This window comes from Ctenocephalides felis, unplaced genomic scaffold, assembly GCF_003426905.1.
Source record: "Ctenocephalides felis isolate EL2017-DRISC unplaced genomic scaffold, ASM342690v1 CF-g0.4_SCAFFOLD_01170, whole genome shotgun sequence".
NCBI lineage: Eukaryota > Metazoa > Arthropoda > Insecta > Siphonaptera > Pulicidae > Ctenocephalides > Ctenocephalides felis.
The window spans coordinates 62,934,501-62,954,235 of record NW_020537324.1 but is presented as its reverse complement, the minus strand read 5'-3'; the positions used below and the strand labels follow the sequence as shown (position 1 = coordinate 62,954,235).

Genomic DNA, 19,735 nt, shown 5'->3' with positions numbered 1-19,735 from the left:
TTATAAAATTCTTACGTAACTTATATACAAATATATATATATATATATATATATATATATATACAATTAATTTGAAATGGATTGAATGTAAGAGAAATTGAATTGAAATTGGAAGAAACAAAGTACTTACAAACAAATATAATACCCGTATCACTTGTACCACACAATACTTGCATCGAAAATTTTATAAACATTATAAAACAATTAAATTCTAATAATTTACTTTAGGTTTTACAAGTTTGGTAATCAATAGTTATTCAACAAACGTGCAAACGTTTCATTGATACTAATTTTCTATATAGAATTTTAAAAAAATGCTTCCAAGCTTATTTATATCAAATCATATTTATAAATTAGTACTATCTTTAATTTTCTTTAATGCGATGTTGTTGCTTCCATCGATAACATCTGATTTGATGGCATGTCCATAATTAATAGATGTATTTTTTGTTTCCAATTTTCGTTCTATTCCTTCAGTGCTATTCTTCATACCGTAGAAGAAATAAATAATGTATCCTAAAACATTAGATATCTAGTAAAATAAAGTACAAACAAGAAAGATTACATTAATTAATATAAAAAAATATTTTTTTTAGTAAAATATAGCTTAATTACCATTTGATTGTCTCACAATACAAACTCAATGAAATAATTACTGAATACTTATATAGAAATTATTTGAAAGCAAAATAAAATCATCTGTCGTGTTCAGAGTTTTGGCATACACAATAAAGTAAAGTCAAGTAAACCTTACCTATTACAATCCATACAGCAAATCGTACCCACGTGTTCGAGTCCAGCTGACACATAAGGTATAAATTAATCACAATGCTGAGACATGGCACTAGAGGAACACATGGCACCTGCAGAAAATATTAATATAACTAGATGTAATTGGTATTTCACCTTGAGGCAAGTTACACAAACTTCCCGCTATGCGTAAATAATCAACTTAATCAACGAAAAGTAAATTAATTTATGAGTGATTATAAGTATTCCGAGTGAATTTATTACACATAATTGAAAACAAACAAACACTTTAACTCGGAGTATTTTCTAAAAGCAAACTTTTAAAAATCAACAATTTTTGTAATTGAGTCAGTCTCCGTAGAACGTTAATGGTTTAGTATGTTCATTAAGACCAAGTACTCTATTGCTATACCAAATAAGTCGCCTAATTTTAATTTTAATAAACGTCAAAAAAAACTACTCATTTTCTCAAACTTTGATGAATTTTAAAATTAAAATACTTGTCGTAAGCCCGTAATATTTCAGTAAGTTTTATAAAAATCGACTTAAATTTTTTTTTCAACAGTTAATTATAAGAAAACGGCTCTGTAGATTTTCACCTAAAACTAATCAGTATCATTCGCAATTAATATCTTTTGAACAGTTTTTGATTTGTTAAAATTGATCGATGAGCTTAAATGTGAACGAAAAGTTTAACACTTTTTTACAAATTACAAAGAAACGGCTCGGTCGATAGTCGCACCAAACTGAGAAACGATAATCTTCATCGAGATACATCAAATGGCTTTTAAATAGCTGAAATCGGTTCAGGCGTTTTTGAGCAAACGTCGATGAAAGGTCTAATTTTGACAAATACCAAAAAACGAAACTAATATTTGCAAACTTGGACGAATTTTTAAAGTTTTAACGAGTTTTCGTAGGATCGCAATATTTTAGTATGATCTAGAAGACTGTGGTATCTACCGTCAAAAAAACATAAAAATCGTCGAAAAAGTTTTTAACACTTTATTACAAGATAGCGTTCCGGCCAATCTTTAGCAAGAAGTAATCGGCACGATTCCTAACCAATATCTTTCGAACGGTTTTTGAATTTTCAAAGTCGATTCAGATTGCGGGCTAAAACGTGGACGAAAAATTTTTTACTTTTCTGCTATTCATAAAGAATCGGCTTGGCCGATCGTCGCACAAAACTGACAAACAATAGTCCTCATAAAGATACATTGTATGGCCTTTAAAATTTTGAAATCGGTTCAGGCGTTTTTGAGCAAACGTCGATTTACGCCCAAAAATCTGTTCACGCATACGCACACACACACATACTTTTTCCAAATTTGATCTCATTCGATTCAGAATGGCTTGAAACGTCGAGAAAACATAAAATTAGCGAATCGAATTTTTTGATGAAAACAAACTTCTCCTTCGGAAAGTTAAGAATCTTTACAAAATTTTAAATTTGAAAGAATCGATCATTATAAAATATCCGAAAACGAAAATCATTTAATATCAATTTTCTAAAATCATTGAGTAGAATCGATTTATTTGCTTTGATATACTTTTGTATATTACGTTAAATAATGAGATAGATAGTTAAATAATGGTAAATATAGGAAAGACCTTTAAGGGGCACAACTAGTATGAAATTTTCAAAAAATCGAATTTTCAATTTTTCCATATTTCAATAGGTTATAAAAAAAACATACCTTTAAAACATAACCTTTAAAAATAACATACCAAAATTTTAAATAGGTATCTTAAATAGTTTTTGAGTTACAGTCATTTAAAGAGTATATAGTATATAGTATAACGATCATTTTATCTTTAAACGCGTTTTTCTCGCAACAGCATTTTCCGAATTTGCTGCAGCGATTACTCAAAAACAAATGATCCGATCACTATCAATTTTTTTTACATGTACTATATATAGTTCTCCGTAAAATAAACTATCGATTTTTTGATCGGATCAAAAATCGAATTTTGGCAGTCCAAAAACGACCAAAATTTTAATTTGGGTAAAATTCGACTTTTTTTTAAAAAACGCCGTCATTTTGTCAATTGTTGATTTTTTTTCTTTATCGTAGTTCATTTTACAGACAATATTATCTAGTTTAACGAGATTTTTGTTTTTAAATTTCATCCACGTAGAAGGCCGGAATCACTGCAGCAGTGAAGAGCCTTTTTCTTGTCACGCCGTTGGAGATCGACGATAACTTAAAAAATATTTAATTTTTTTCTTCAAAAATTCTACTATGTATTCTTAAAACATGTGTAAATATATTTGAAATGTATTGATATTGATAATAATTGATAAAGTATAATTTTGAAATGATTGATAAAGTAGTTTTGTTAATATAAATTCCCAAAAATCACCTTTTTTTAGACGGTTACACTAGTTGTGCCCCTTAAATAACAAATATTATAACTTAAATGCACCCAATGTTTTATTACTAACCTTGAAAGATAAAACTGTGTCTTCGGCTGGCTGACGTCCAATGATGGCCATTGTGAGGACCATGGCACCACTAAGCACTATCAGAATAATAGTCATCAGACTGCCATGAGAATCCAATAAATGGAGACCATGAACCAGCAATGCAGACAATGCCAAAGCCAATACACCTAATAAAATTCAAAACATAATGTAACAAAACTAATATTATTCTATTGGATTCAAATGTAATAATACAGGAAAAAATTACTAAATTGACGAAATTGATATATCTACATTTCAAATATATATTGGAATAGTACTAAGGAAATACATCGACGAGGCTTTTTTTCAGATCAACTCGAGGTTGTTCTCTAATTCGAATCAAGAAAGTTTTTAGTCGGCACACATCACTAGATAATACTGAATAAAAATAAAAAATTATTTTAATTAAATATTTTACATCTAAATGTATGTACTTACTAAATGCCATAATTCCCCATTTGGTAATAATTGATGAAAGACTATTTGGTTGTTTTAACATATTTAAATTAAATAATTGCTTGATAACTTGGTCTAATGATACGCCTAAGTCTATTCCAATGTTTGATGGTTCTTGATATCTGTGGCAAAAATACAACTGTTAATTTAATGTTAGTTGTAAGTCAAGATTTACAATTGTAAGGATATACGAGTACATACCTAAGTATAAGCACACACATTGCTACTATAGTGTATGCGAGTAAAGTTCCAATAGACATCATGTCTATCAATTGATGAAGGTCAAAAATTGTTGCCATTGCCGCTAAAATTCATAAAATAACACACATATATATATATTTATATATATATATATATATATATATATATATATATATAGGTTGGTCCTTAATATGGACATTTCCGAATTTCCTTGCTCCCAAGGGCTCAAATGCTTCCAAATTGGTGAAAAATAATTCTCTGAAGGTTTTAGCCCTTGGGAGCTCTTAATATTAACTTTTAAATAGTGCGCAGGTCAATCAAACTTCGTATGGAAATAGCATGGAAAAACATTTTAAAATTAAAAAAAAAATTTTTAGGTATAACTTAGCGACAAATGAATTAAAAGTGAAAATTCGTGTCTGAAAATTCGACGCTCTGCAAAATTTTCGAAAATTTTTTCATGCTATTTCCATACAAAACTTTGAATTGCGCTCTATCTAAAATACAATATTAAGAGCTAAAACATTCAGACAATTGTTTTTTTTATCAATTTGGAATCATTTGAGCCCTTGGGAGCAAGGAAATTTGAAGATGTCCATATTAAGGACCACCCTAATATATATATATGTATATCCATGGTACCCCGACATACGAGTTTAATTCGTTATTAATAAATTAATTTTCTTGCACTTCCTGAGCTCTAAAAGTTTGTGGATAAAAATCACTTCGTTTCGAGCTTGGAAGTCGTTCAATAAAACATGTAAAATAATAAAATTAATGGCTAGTAAAATTATTTTGAATGTCCAAAAAACTTAACAAAATCACAGTGCAAGAACAAATTTATCGCATTTCAATGTACTAATGTGGAAAAATTTGCTTCGAGATACAACAGAACGAATTAAGGGTAGGAGAGTCTGCTTCAGAGGCTTAAAAATCTTTCTTTTGCAAAAATGTCTTTCAAAACTAGCCAAGATTTTATCCCCGAAATTTTAGAAATAAATTCAAATGATTTTCAGATAGAAGAAATAGTGAGCAAGTGTCGAGCATGTATTCGAGAAGAACGAAAACTTCGACGCGCGATTTCTCGGTTTTTCATTATTTCGGTTTTTCCTAATAGGCGGGAAAGATAGGAAAAAATATGAATGTCCTTATCAAGATAAAATTGATTGTATTCAGAACTAAATTCTCTTCTAGTTCAACCTAAAAAACCTTTAAAAAAGTTATAATTAACTCTTGTTTTAAACAATCTAAAGTGACATTTTTCATAAAAAACACGATTTTTTATTTGAGTCGCGGAAAACTGGTGAATTTCTCAATTTTTTTGGATTTCTTAGATTCAACTAGAATCTATACTATTGAAAATATAAATTTAGTTTCTTTTTTTTGTTTCGGATGGAAATTGTAACCTGTATCTTTCCCGCCGAACGGCACATGCACGCTCGTGGCGCCTCGGCAAAATGCTTGAACCCGGCATACGACGCATATTTAAATGAAAAAAAATGAGAAGAATGTTGAAATATATAACAAAGCCTGGAAGTTTTGTTTCAATTGAATAATTATTTCCTTCCCTGATAATTCCTCAAAAAAACGATTTTTTGAGGCCTCTAAAGCAGGCGCCTTAAACTCATCGTGTGTCGGGGAACCACTGTGATCAAGATAATATCAATATTAAAATTATGCTAAAAGAACTGTCAAACTTGAGGAATACCATTTGTTATTAAACTGTTGTGTAAAAATAATATCAGATAAATATAATTTTATCTATTTAAAAAAATGCGACTCTATAGTTACCAGCAAATAACCCAGACAGCATAGTTGCCCTGACAGGAGTCTTGGTTTTAGGATGAATTTTAGCAAGATATCGGAATAATAATCCATCTTCAGCCATGGCATACAAAACACGAGGCAATGGAAACATTGCTCCCAGAAGAGAAGTCGACAGGGCAAAAACTGCGCCAACCGTAACTGCCCACATGACAGCAGGCCAGCCCAATTGGGAAAACACATATGGGAAAGGCGCGTCTGGATCCTAAATAAATAAGAGGAATAAAATTATAAGTGGCAGAACTATTTATTTTCAAGTGGCCTATATATATTGATACTAAAAATGGTATAATAATAAAATAAATACACATGTAATCAAACGATACAAAATTATTACAAATTAAAGAAAAAGTGTACGCTGATTATTATGGAAATGCGCAGCAAATATAATTTCCACAATTAAATTATTTATATAGAGGCAGATCTAAAATATGTGTTTTTTGTAAATAATTAATGATAATAAAAATGTATCAGTGGACAAGATATGTCTTAAGTAAATTTATTTTTATATAATCATATTTTACTGCAATCAGAACTTCTGTTCTCAATAAGTTACACTTACAGTATAGAACCCAAACAAAATATTTTTATCCAAATTTTACACCAAATGCATTTAAAATGTCAAATCAGTTGGTTAATCGTAAGCATGGTTTCAATTTTTGCAATTGCAATTTAAAAAATCCCAGACAATTTAAAACTATGCTTGCGGATCCATTAATACTTTAAAAGACAATATAGACTTTTTCAACCCGACTTTACTACAATTCAAACAAAATTTATTTAAACGAAGAATTATAGAAGCATATTTTGACTATTTATAACAATAGAACAATAAATAAACAAAATAAACTCAACATGCTGTGCGACTCAAATCTCTTATTTAGATAGTATTTCCAAATTTCTCACAAAACAATAAAAATGTCGCCCAAAGTATTTGTAATTCGTTCCACACATATGTAGAATCTTAGTAAAAATATTTAAAATATTTAAAAAGAAATCTTAAAGTTAGATATTTTGTGAAATATTGTTTAATTACAAGTTTAATGTTTATATTACATAGTGTAGTGTACCATATCATGATACAAGGAATTATTAGAATTTTTTAATTTAACACTAAGATCAACTAATTGTAAGTACTATTTACACTTTATATTTTTTTCTTTTCACTCTAAGTGTTTTAGTTTTTAATTTTATTTTTAGTTTCCTCTGAATGAGGGATAGGTTTATAGCCGAATTTATAGCCCTATGGATTTAAAATAAATTTTTGAAAGAAATTCAAGTTTTCTATTACTATTAATAAAAAAATTCGATTACTAGACCAACGTCTAAATATGCCAACGTCAAATTCAGAATCATATTTGAGCTATAACTACAATTTATCATAGATTTATGATAAATTGTAGTATCATAGGTGTATGATAAATTGTAGTTGTATTTCAAATTTTTAGCAAAAAATAAATTGATGAGTTTGGTATGTTATTCACAAATTTAATTTAATTTACTATTATACCTGATCATAATAAGGCCACATCATTGTAAGTACAGTTGACACTCCGAAGTATGAGAGAAATATTATGATTAATGATAGTACTATAGCAAGTGGAATAGTTTTCTGCGGATTCTTAGCTTCTTCTCCTGGAATTTATATAAATGTTATATTATTTTAATTTTTATCTTTAAAATGAAATTAATTGTATTATATTAAAACTTTAATATATTAACACAAGTAAAACATTTTTATATCGAACTAATAATAAAATTCATTAGCTTTCCGAAGGAGAAGTTTATATTTTTACCAGAAACTATTTGCTTAATTAAATATTACAGACCATCGACGTTTAAAATTACTATTAGGTGCAATTTTTAAAATAAATCTTATGAATGCTATAAGAAATATCTATTTATGCATATTAAGTAAAAGCATATTATTTGCATAATAGCATAAATCCTCATTACCATTTGATCAGATAAAAATTACTTGAGAATAACAGAAAAAATATGTGTCAATGTCAGATGATGTGCTAAACTAAATTATCGTTGAAACACACAACTGTCACATCATTGGTAATTAATACATTTTTTTAATTTACCTGTTGTAGCAACACAGTCAAATCCAACAAATCCGTAAAAACATTTAGCTGCTCCGGCCATGACTCCAGCAAAACCAAAAGGCATAAAACCGCCTTCACCACCATTTGTCACATTGGCTGGTATGTCTTCTTTCGATATGCGCCAATTGGCAGGATCAGCTAAAGAATAAAATTAGAATTATTTTAGGTAAGTATATTATTTCTGCATTTCTAGATGTTCATGCAACTTGCTTTAAGGTGAAATGCCACTTGAAGACTACAGATTTTAATACAGTTGTAGCCTCAAAAACATTCAATTTAAATAGAAAATGGTCACCACAATCGCAGTTAACTGCTTAATGATATGACGTTTATATAATATGAGAAAAAATTATATTATTTTACATACCTTTGATAGATCCTGCTACCAATACTACCGCTACTGTTACCAGATTTACCGCCGTAAAAATATTGTTTAGAATTGTTGATTCCTTAACTCCTACTGATAGAAGAGCTGCAAGAACAAATATAGTCATCAATAGTAGGTAAACATTTAAATACCATATTGTTAGTAAATTATATTTCAAATACCTGCTAATAGTATTACCACAATGCAAGCAAAGAAATCAGGGTAATCTCCAAGGAAATCGATGTCTATGGGCATTGCATTTCTTAGAAATGAACGCATCTGATACCCAGTTAGAGCATCTATGTAATTACTCATACCTCGAGCTACAGATGATGTTCCTGTATAAAATTAATTTTAAGCTGACTTATTTAAAAAAAAAAAACATGTTTATAAATTAAAATACAGATTGCAAACTCATCGAGAACAAAAGCGCAAACCACACAATTGGTTATAGTCCAGTCATTATAGTAAGTTCACCTCGGAATTCGAGATACCCAGTTGTAAGTCTGTAAATACTTGAATATCGACATCCTAAAGTTGTCTCAAAACCTACATATGGTATTGACACCCTGCCATATGTAGGTTTTGAGACTACTTTAGGGTGTCAATATACAAGTATTTACAGACTTACAGCTGAGTGTCTCCAATTCTGAGATTATTACCTAATTTAAGCTTAAATAACTGGACTATTAGATATTTCTGGTCATAGGAACTATTCAGTTGTAAAACAAAGTCATAATAATTGTGTATTAAAAACCCAAATTGGTTATTGGTTAGATAGTTTTGGTCATAAAACTTGTTTAGTTATAGAATAAGGTCATAAAAATTGTATATTATAGAGTAAGAATTTTGAATATTCACTTACCAATAACGTATTCTAATATTAGATTCCATCCTATCGTAAAGGCTGCAAATTCACCGACACTGACATAACTGTATACATAGGCAGATCCAGCCTTAGGAACTCTAGCCGCAAATTCGGCGTAACATAAACCTATCATTTTAATTAAATAAATATTAATTAGAGTTATTTTAATGAAATTTTATTATAGTTTCATATATAATCAGAATATATCATCAATAATATTTTAAACGTATTTTAATATTTTAAGAATTATTTTTGTTTTACCATTAATCACGTGAGGTATTTAAGGAAAGGGGGCGGGGGGTTGACAAAAAATTACGAAATATCACGTGGGGTAGGAAGGGGTATAGTAAGAAATCACGTATTTATTTTTAACCCGATTTTTTTTTTAAAAAACAAGCATTTTCAAAAAGCAAATCAATTTTACAATTATCTTCTCGTAACCAATTTTGAATACTACAACGTATCACCAAGGGGAAGGGGGGGTCCAAAAATGCTTAAATCGATCACACGATTAATGCACCCCTATACAGAAGACTTCGGAAAAAATTTAATCAAATCGGTCTAGTAGAAGTTGAGAAACCGTGGGTATCGTATCGAAAAAATCAGTTTGAAATGAAAGTTTGAAAAACGCGTTCGAAATTTCGCGGAGGAAGGAAGCAGAGGAAGATTATCGTGAATTAATTGAAATTTTGGAAAATCCTCCTGTACACATGTTCTCAAATAGTAATAAAAAAAATAGTAAGCAAAAATAAAATTTTAAAATGAAAAAAAAATCGATTTTTTAGACCAGAATAACAGAATGGGGGATATTCCCCCATTTAGGATGAAATATTCAAAGAAAATATTTTGGTAGCTTTTAATCATATATATGACTAAAAGCACGCAAATCAATTTTGCTATTATTAACTTCGCGTAGGGTAAATTATAGTAATTCGTAAATAATATTAGTATTTTTTTATATTCTTCTGAATATTTTGGCATACCTCATAATTGATGTATGTGCGGATACAAATTTTCGTCGATGATTTTGGAAACACGGGTCAACCGTTTTGGATAATTAAAAAAACATTCGATTCGTATTAATAAAGAGACGTACTGATTAGTTTTTGGCAAAGGCATGTCGTTTCGAAGAAACGGGGCAAAATGTGCCAAAAATGGAATTGATTTTTTGAGAGAACGGATTTGTATGATTCAGAAAACATTTTATTTGTATTGACAAAATGAAGAACTGATGAAATTTTTGAAAAGGCATTTCTAGTGGTTTCGGAGATCCAATAAAAAAATGAAAAAAATGCCATTTGGCAGACAAAAATGAACATTAGACATATGCACATGGAATTATCACATATTTTATAGAAATTTTAATAATAGGAAAAAAGTTTTCTTTTCTATGGGTTCAGTACCATTGTTTATCCGTTATATTGCGACGCAGCGTCCACGCGCTTCAATAATTTGTTTAATCGCAGCTAACGTATGGCGATTGCTTCGAAGAAAAATTCAAAATTTCCAAAATATAAAAAAAACATTTTTTTTCAATGATTTTAAAAATCTCAAAAATCAATTTTTTCAGGGTTCTAAAAGAAAATTAAATCTTTATTTTTAATTTTAATTTTTGGCATGGAAAGTTTCAGCAATTTGCCTTAAGGCACGATGGCACGCACCACTAGTTTGTTCATAGAACATAACGTTTTTATACACTATTATTTAGTTATTAGTAATCATTATCTTACCAGCAAATGCTGAGGCGATCGCCGCCACCAAGAAGGAGATGGCTACAGCAGGACCAGCCTCGCCTCTGGCGACTGCACCGGCCAGGACATAAACTCCCAGGCCCAACGTGGAACCCACTCCGAGGGCAGTGAGGTCGACCACGTCCAGAAACTCGCGCTAATTTTGTCTCTCCTTCCGCATCGTCAGCAATGCGCTTTCGGCGCGTTATAGCGCTCCATACCTCCATCAACATTGGACACAGATCACAGGAAAATAGACCGAATTTAGATTATAGTTACGTACTAAAATATCTGAAAGTATAGTCATTTATATTGATAAATAATGCTTTAACATAAGGCGATAAGTAACTACTTGGTTGGGGACACAAGCTAGACAGAATAATAGTCTAGTCATTATAGTAAGTTCACCTCGGAATTCGAGATACCCAGCTAAGTCTGTAAACACTTATATTTTGCACCCTAAAAGTTGTCTCAAAACCTACACTCTACCATACGTTGATTTTGAGATAACTTTTAGAGTGCGAAATACAAGTATTTACAGACTTACAGCTGGGTATCTCGAATTCCGAGACTCGTACCTCATTTAAACTGGACTTATAATTCTAGACAATCGTAGTCAACAAACCTTTGATTGGGTCACGGTAATCAATACACTTACAATTACTTATTTTTATGATTGTGAGTCTAGTCCAGAAGGGTTGCAAATCCCTAGAGTTAGTGTCACCGCAACACATTGAAAAGTGGTGGTGAAAAGTAATCATTTGTAATTTGATCAAAAATCCAAAACGTTTATTTTCCATTTAAATTAGGGCTTCAGACAAACAAAAAAATATAATTTACAAATTTAACGTATTATATTGTTATATAAATATAGAAAGTATATTGTCACAAAACTACTAATACAAATCTAATTAATTTTTTTAATGAATTTGATTTGATTGAAGTTCGAACTTTTGTTTGTTTCATTTTTTGCACCTGTGATTTAGAATTCTCGAATTTAAGCAATTTACCTTGAAGCACAATAAGATTTTTAACTTTCCTTAGGGTGGTTATAGTAATGGTCCGAAAATCGAAAATGATTTTTTTTTTGCATTTCTCGACGTTTTGAAGGTTTCTTAATATTTTGGCATATCTCACAAGGAGAACCCGCGCATTGCTCATCTGGGATTTTGATGAAATTTGGCACAATAATAGATTTTTTGCCCAAACTGACCGTGTAAACAAAAAATATTTACAAATTTAATAAATTACAAATTTATTTACAATAAATGAATGTTGAAAATTGCCTAATTAAATAATCAAAAATGACCCAACTTAAGTATACTACTAAAAAAATCTTTCTTTTTGTAACTAAAAAAGAGCTGAATAACTGAATGTAATTCTCAGATTTATTATTTCTCGTAAGTTATAGTGATCGAAAAAAAAATCGAAAATGAAAATCTTTGCATATCTTTATGTTTTAAGGTCTCTTGAACATTTTGGTATACCTTAGAAAAGATTGATGTATGTAAGTGTGTGTAGTGTATATATGTATGTGTGAGTAGTATGTATGCATGTATGTATGTATGTATGATGTTCGGATACAAATTTTTGTCTCTGATTTCGAGAGCATGAATCAACCAATCAGAATGATTCAAAAAAAAAAGTTCCAAAAATGGCAATTTAGTTTTGAGACAACAGAGCGTCCGATTTGAATAATTCACTAACATTGACGGAATGAAAAATTGATTAAATTTTTGGGAATACAGGTTCAGCAGTTTCGGAAATCTATTAAAAAAAAGTTTAAAAAATGCTATTTGACGGTCAAAAATAATCATTAGACTTATTCACATGAAATTGCAAATATTTTATAGAAATTTTAGTAATAAGTACAAATTTTATTCCAACTGTTTTGGGTTCCGTACTAAGATTTATAATGTTTAATCATCACTTCCATTGAGCGTAAACGATTTGTAAGAAATATCACAATTTTCAAAAACAAATTAAAAATTTTCAAAAATGTTAAAAATAATAAGAAATTTCTAAATTTTCAAGAAAATTGATTATTTTCTGGAAACAAAATTTTTTTAGTTTTATAAAATTTAAATTACTATAAGGAAAGTTCTAGCAATTCGTCTTCAGGCACAATACCATGCAGTACTAGTATTTTTCTTCATTTACTTATTTATTTTAATGTTTTGATTAGATAAATGATCAAACGAGTAAAAATAAAACCATTTTCTTTTACTGCGTTAAATATTTAACCCTTTTTGCTCGAGAATTGCTAAATTAATACGTATTTCGTCGCCATAGCGGCAGCATCCGAGTAGAAAGAAAGGGTTAATTATTCTGAAAGTACATTATAAAAACATGCATACATTTGATAAATTATTTTGCGCAGAATTCATAATAAGTCATTAGTATAATCATGTCTATTCAATCTATCTTCTGATTATTGCCAAGAATTTGTTATAACAATTCTCAACAACAAATGCATTTGTATTAATTGATAAACATGCGTATGATATTGATGGATCGTAAAGAAGGATGTTTATTCTTCTATTTCCCGTCATTGAAGTTAAAACGCAAATTTCAAATATCGCTTTGTAATTCCATCGTCAATAAGAACATTTGAATGGAAAATCTGACAATGATTCGATTAGCAAATAAAATCATACACCAAAACATGAATCTACATCTACATGTACTTTATTGATAAATTTAATATTTTTCATTTCTTGCTAAGTGGAACATGAAAATAAGTTTTAGCGTGTCTAGGTCGGGTTTTCTGATTTAGCATAACACATCGTAATATTTTATGCGAATATTCAAAATTCATATTATGCTAAAAATTTGAATATGTCGAACATGGACACAGTATAACAAGTTCATACGTATTTATTTGAATATCATTATATGATCCAAATTGGCGGTCAAGATTTAACTATATTTTGAATATATTAATCAAATTACGAAATATTTGGCGAAAACTTATGTTTATTTAGGACTGCACTCGAAGCTAAAACGTATAAATAATTAGCAATATGTTTAAATTTTACACAGGAAGTAATTTAAATTAATTTGAACACATTTAGTTATTGCGATATTTAAATTTTAATGTTCTAAACATATATATATATATATATATATATATATATATATATACATATATATATGCTTTCTTATCTATGGTGCTAAAAGCATATTAACATTTTTTATATTCACGATTTGTAATAAAATATTTATGGCTGCATTTACTTGCATTTTATTTAAGAGTGAAATAGTATAAAGTTATTTGCTGTCGAATAATACATGTAATTTATTTTAACTACAGAACAAACCAGAATTTATGAAAACTTTAATAATAAAAAAAACATAATTTTTAGTTTTCTAGTACATTTATTTAAAGCACTTGATAAGATGAAAATAAAGCAAAAAACATGGAACATAGATTCAAATAATTAAAATTTTCTCTAAATACATATGGGCATAAAATGAACTAGTTGTAAGTATAATTTTGCCTTAAGATAAATTGCATGAACTTCCCGATATGTGTAAATAATCGACTTAATCAACATAAATTAGAATTAGCTGTTTGGGTAAAATGTTCAACTGGTAAACAATTTTCAATTAATATCTTTGAACCGTACTTATAATAACAGTAATTGCATCAATTGTGTCAACGTAAACTGTAATCAGTAGCTACCTACAAATCACTAAATAACGTACACAGCTTTGACATAGATTCTGATTAGAATATCTTAAGCGTGCGGTGTAATTCTAAAATTGATTAATTTTTATAATTCATAGGGCTATAATATTTTCGTTATACAGGCCTACGAATATTGTAGAGAGTGATATTGTAGGTATATGAATATTGTAGAGAGTGTAAATAAAGACAATAAACGAGTAATTTGAGATGAGATGTGTTAATACAGATAAACGAAGTTAACAGTATTTTATTGAAGATCACAAAATCTATCGTTATACAAAATTCATCGAACTTGTCAAAAAAAATTCAATACATAAATATGAAGAGCTCGGCAGATCTTCACCAAAAACTAATCAACGCGATTCCCAACCAATATCCTTCGAACAGTATTTGAATTTTTAAAGTAGATTCAATATTATGGACAAAAATTTTTACACTTTTTGCTGATTGCAAAGAAATCTTGCCGAGTTACATATACTGGTTTTATTTTAAAAATCTTGCATCTTAATAAACCTTTTTATTTATGAGGAAATTTGAGGAACATGAACATTTCTGATAGAATTATATCCAGCAGTAGTACTTAGGTTTTCATTTGAAAATACAGATAGCAAAAAAAAGTTCTTTTACGGTATTGTTACATCAAAATTCAGCAGTATTACAGAAATAATAAAGAAAAAGTCATCAAATAGCGATAAGCCAAACATTGGGTTGCCTCCTGAAAAGCGACGTAGGTAATTAAAATTGTAAGAAAAGTTTATAAGACTGTTAAATTCAGTTCACTGTTTAAATAAAAAAAATCCTGATATTCTTTTAAAGGGGGTAAAAATTAATCATGTGAGGTCTTTAGGGGAAAGGGGTTTTAACAAAAAAAAAAACAAAGCACGAAATATCACGTGGAGCAGGGGTATAGTATAGGGAGGGGTATAGTAAGATATCACTAGTATATTTTTTACCTGAATTTCTTAAAAAGAAATCCAAATATTCTCAGAAAATTTTTTCCCCCAATATAAAAAATGAGACTAAAATAAATTAATTTTAATTTTATTATTTTTTATTTTAATTTAATATAATATTAAAGCATTTTTCAAGGATACATTATGTAGTTATATTTATTACAAAATATAAAATGAATTAAGCTTTTTCAGGTATCATTATCAAATGATTACACTTAACATTAATTTAATTATAATAAACGAAAACACGGTAGTGTAAATAAAATCATAAAAAATCCATATCTTTTATGATTACGATAAAAGTAAGTTAAGAAAGCCACTTCCGTCTATTTTAAGTAATACTTTAACTATGTGATTAAGTAAAAACTTTTTTTTTTATTTATTTGTGACTTTTAATATTTTGATCATTTCGCCAGTTAAGTAAAAAGTTGAATATGAGTATCTTTTTTTGCCTTTTGATAAAAAAAATTAAAATATGAAAATTGTTTTATAAACTCTTATACCAGGCACCCCTGCCTGACACATATGAATATAATAAATCAATAAAAAAATAATAAAAAAAATTAAATAAAAAAAATATATATAAAAGAAAATGTTTGAATACTCGATTTCGTATGCAATTATACACAACCTTTAGTAAAGTATAAAAATTAAAGAGGCATGGAAAAGTTTTAAATCCATAGCAGAACTTTCGATAAATTTTGTGATCACTCCAAAGAAATCTAATCAGTATAACGTCGAATGTAAATCATAATTATCATATATTATTTAACAATTATTATACAACTGAAACATTCCACAAACCGTCTTCAATATTTCATAATTGTTATTATAAGATATGTAATGGTATTTAGTTTTTGTTCAATTTTTTTTTTTGCTTTGCGTGGCTAGTATGGTATTCCAATATTAAAATACCTGAATTGTTGATAGCCGATCAATCAATAACATTCTGATTATTTTGCACATTTTAAACACTCGAATAATTTTATGTAGATATGTTTGATCAAGATTAAAAAATATTCAAATAATTTTGACATTGACTTGAAATTTGGATGTCATTTTGACAAGGAATATATTACCTAAATTTATGGGTAAGAATAATAAAACTTCAATTTGTATGATTTGAAAATGTTTTTTGCTAATTTATTAGCACAAATTTTTGGTCCTCGATTTTTTGAACATATACGAATTATTTGTAACTTCCTGAAGGAAAAGATTATTTTCTACAAAAAATCGGTTTTACAAATTTTATTTTTTCTCGTTTTCTCGTTTCAAGTTCTAAATCGCTTAAAATCAAATTTGAGAAAAATATGAAAGAAAAACATGTAGAGAAGAATCAATTGATCAATTTCTACACTTTTTAATTAAGTTTAGTCAATTTACTAAATAAATAAACCAATAACGCTTCCTGCATTATATTTGTCAAAATAAACTTAATTCAAATAAGAGTTTTTTCAGGAAAATTTAAAGGCATATCTCAAAAGCACGTAAACTAAAAAGTATTACAAGTGGACATATCAGCAAAATAATGAAATATAATAATGAAGAAATGATATAATATAACTAACAGTCGCATGTATATATATACATATATATATATACACATATACATATATGTGAATGCATAAAGATGAATTGAGAAAAAAACTATATAAATAAGATCAGAGTAACTTCATTCTTAAACACGTTATCATATAAATATTATCATTAAAACTCGTATTATTTCATTGTACGCACTTAGTGTATTATCTCGCTAACCTAATTGAATTAATTCTAATTAAAATATTCATATTTTTCTCAACAACCTTGAGGTGGATTAATAATGTCTAGTTAAAGGTATAAAGTGCTCTATTAAAATTTATAGAAAGAAAATGAGTATATAAACTATTCATTGAATTATTTAAATAATCCTGAAAAAAATTAACCAAATCGAAAATAAATATGAGTTAAATTAGACGTATGAATAAGAATAAATAGTTATGGTATGACATAATCCTATGATGATTAGTTTTTTTGCCATGAAATTTTTTGCAGTACTGCTTTGTTGGTGCTTTTTCAAATAATGAGTTATTTTGAGTTTTTTACTTTCTAAATATTAAAGTTATAGATCATAATGTGGAAATATCATCACCATTAGAAAGATACTGTTGGGTACTTTCTACTAAAAATATATCAAAAAATAATATATGAAAACCATCAATCTGCCTTCTAATAGCCAATAGTAAAAAATATAATTATATTAAAAAGCATTAATCATCACAACAGATTATAGAATGCTAAATTCTGAAATCAGCCAATTGCAATAGGTAATCCTAGGGCTAAATTAATTTCAATATTAATATCGTCTATTGATAATAATTGTATAAAAAGATTTTTTAAAATTGTACTTTTGGAAAGGCATATTTTTGAAACAAGCAAGCTATCTTACATTTTATATATCTTTATGTTTCAAAGGTTTCTGAACATTTTGGCATACCTCAGAAAAATGGATGTATGTGTGTGAGTGCGTATGCGCGGATACAAATTTTTGTCGACGATTTCGGGAACACCAATCAACCGATTCTAATAATTCGTAAAAACATTCGATTTGTAATGATAGATGATGTTTTTTTTCAAAAATTTAAAATTTCTCAGAAATCAATTTTTTCAGTTAAAAAAAAGGTAATTTTAAAAAAAAAAAAACATTTTTGGTACGGGAAGTTCCAGCAATTTGCATTAAGGCACGATACTATGCACCACTAGTTTAATAAAATAATTGGTATATAAGCTGTACCTAATAAAATATGTATATCCAAACGCAAATTGTTTACTATTTGCAATGTTTCATAAATAAATGTACGCATAAACATATATAATAAAAATGTAACAAGTCTTGATACAGATCAACATCATGAAACTTATTTAACATTCCATCAAAGTATAATTACAATTAATTACCATTAATTAACGCAAACTAGTCGATAACGATTAGTATGGCAATAATAAATTTACATAAATATGACTTAATTAAAATTTTTAGTGTAAAAAATTGATTATTAAAATTTCGTAATTTGTTGTGATTTACTAAAATTTCTACTAAAATTTTGTTTAAAAGTTTTTTAATTGTGATGACATTTTAAATACTTTATAACGTATACATGAATTAGGTGTCTAAAAAATATATATATGAGGGTTTCCCAGAACTCAACGTCAAGTCAAAATAGGTTAAAATTTTTGATCATAAAAAATCATGCAAAAAAAATTGGAAAAAATATCCCACGAAGAAAATTATGGGTCAAGTGCAACCTAGAACTTGGTCCAATGTGACCATTTTTCGGTTAATATCGTTAATTATTAACTTCCCACAGGGCAAGTTATAGTAATCGCAAAAAAATCGAAAATGAAAATTGTTATATATCTTTACGTTTCAGAGATTTCTGAACATTTTGGCATACCTTAGAAAAACTTGATGTATGTGTGTGTGTGTGTGTTTCAAGTACCATACTCAAAATAATGACAATTTTTGTTGATATTGTTATTAGCAACTCAAAATATCAACTTTATTGAAATGTTAATGAAAATGGACTATTTGGCTTTATGGCACATTTTCTTTGCAAATCATATTTTTTCAAAGTCTGTACTCTTAATAAATTCATTCAATGAACTCATTTGTATAATTTATACTCATTTGCATTCATAAAATATTGTTAACAAAATTATATCTTTGATCATTGGGGTTTGTTTTTATATTACCTCATTGTTTATAGCATTGAAGCAACAGATCTAGGTTCTAGATTCTCTAGAAATTGTTTAGCAATACCTTACGTTTGCCGGGTCCGCTAGTATATATATATATATATATATATATATATATATATATATATATATATATTACTTTTTAAATAGATTTTAGCTCAATGATTGAAAAAATGAAACACGCGATTGTAGATTTACGCTCGAATGCTTTATGAATCAAACAGAAACAGTTGTTATGCAACATATATTGCCGCATTTTTACACTTTAGCGGAAACACGATCAAATCATGGGCGAAACGATTGTTTAGTCTAAATTAATTAATTATTTTAAATTTATATAATCAACTAATTCAATCTCCATAAGCAATCGAAGTTCAAAAACCTCTAAACCAGATAACAACTACATAATCTGTAAGTTTGTGCATTTTACTATGTAATTTACAGCTGTTTTTAGTGGACGTCTAACAAATATAAAATATAACAAATAGGTGACAATAAGTAAAAGTTACCAATTTAGTGCCAATTTAAGTAAAAAATTTAATTATGTGAAAATTCTTATATAAAAAATTAATATATTAA

The 19,735-nt window shown here is 28.1% G+C and overlaps 1 pseudogene; it reads right to left on the bottom strand.

Moving 5' to 3' along the window:
* Positions 1 to 223: 223 nt before the first annotated feature.
* LOC113365701 overlaps positions 224 to 19,735 on the bottom strand; it is a 40,842-nt pseudogene continuing 21,330 nt past the window's right edge.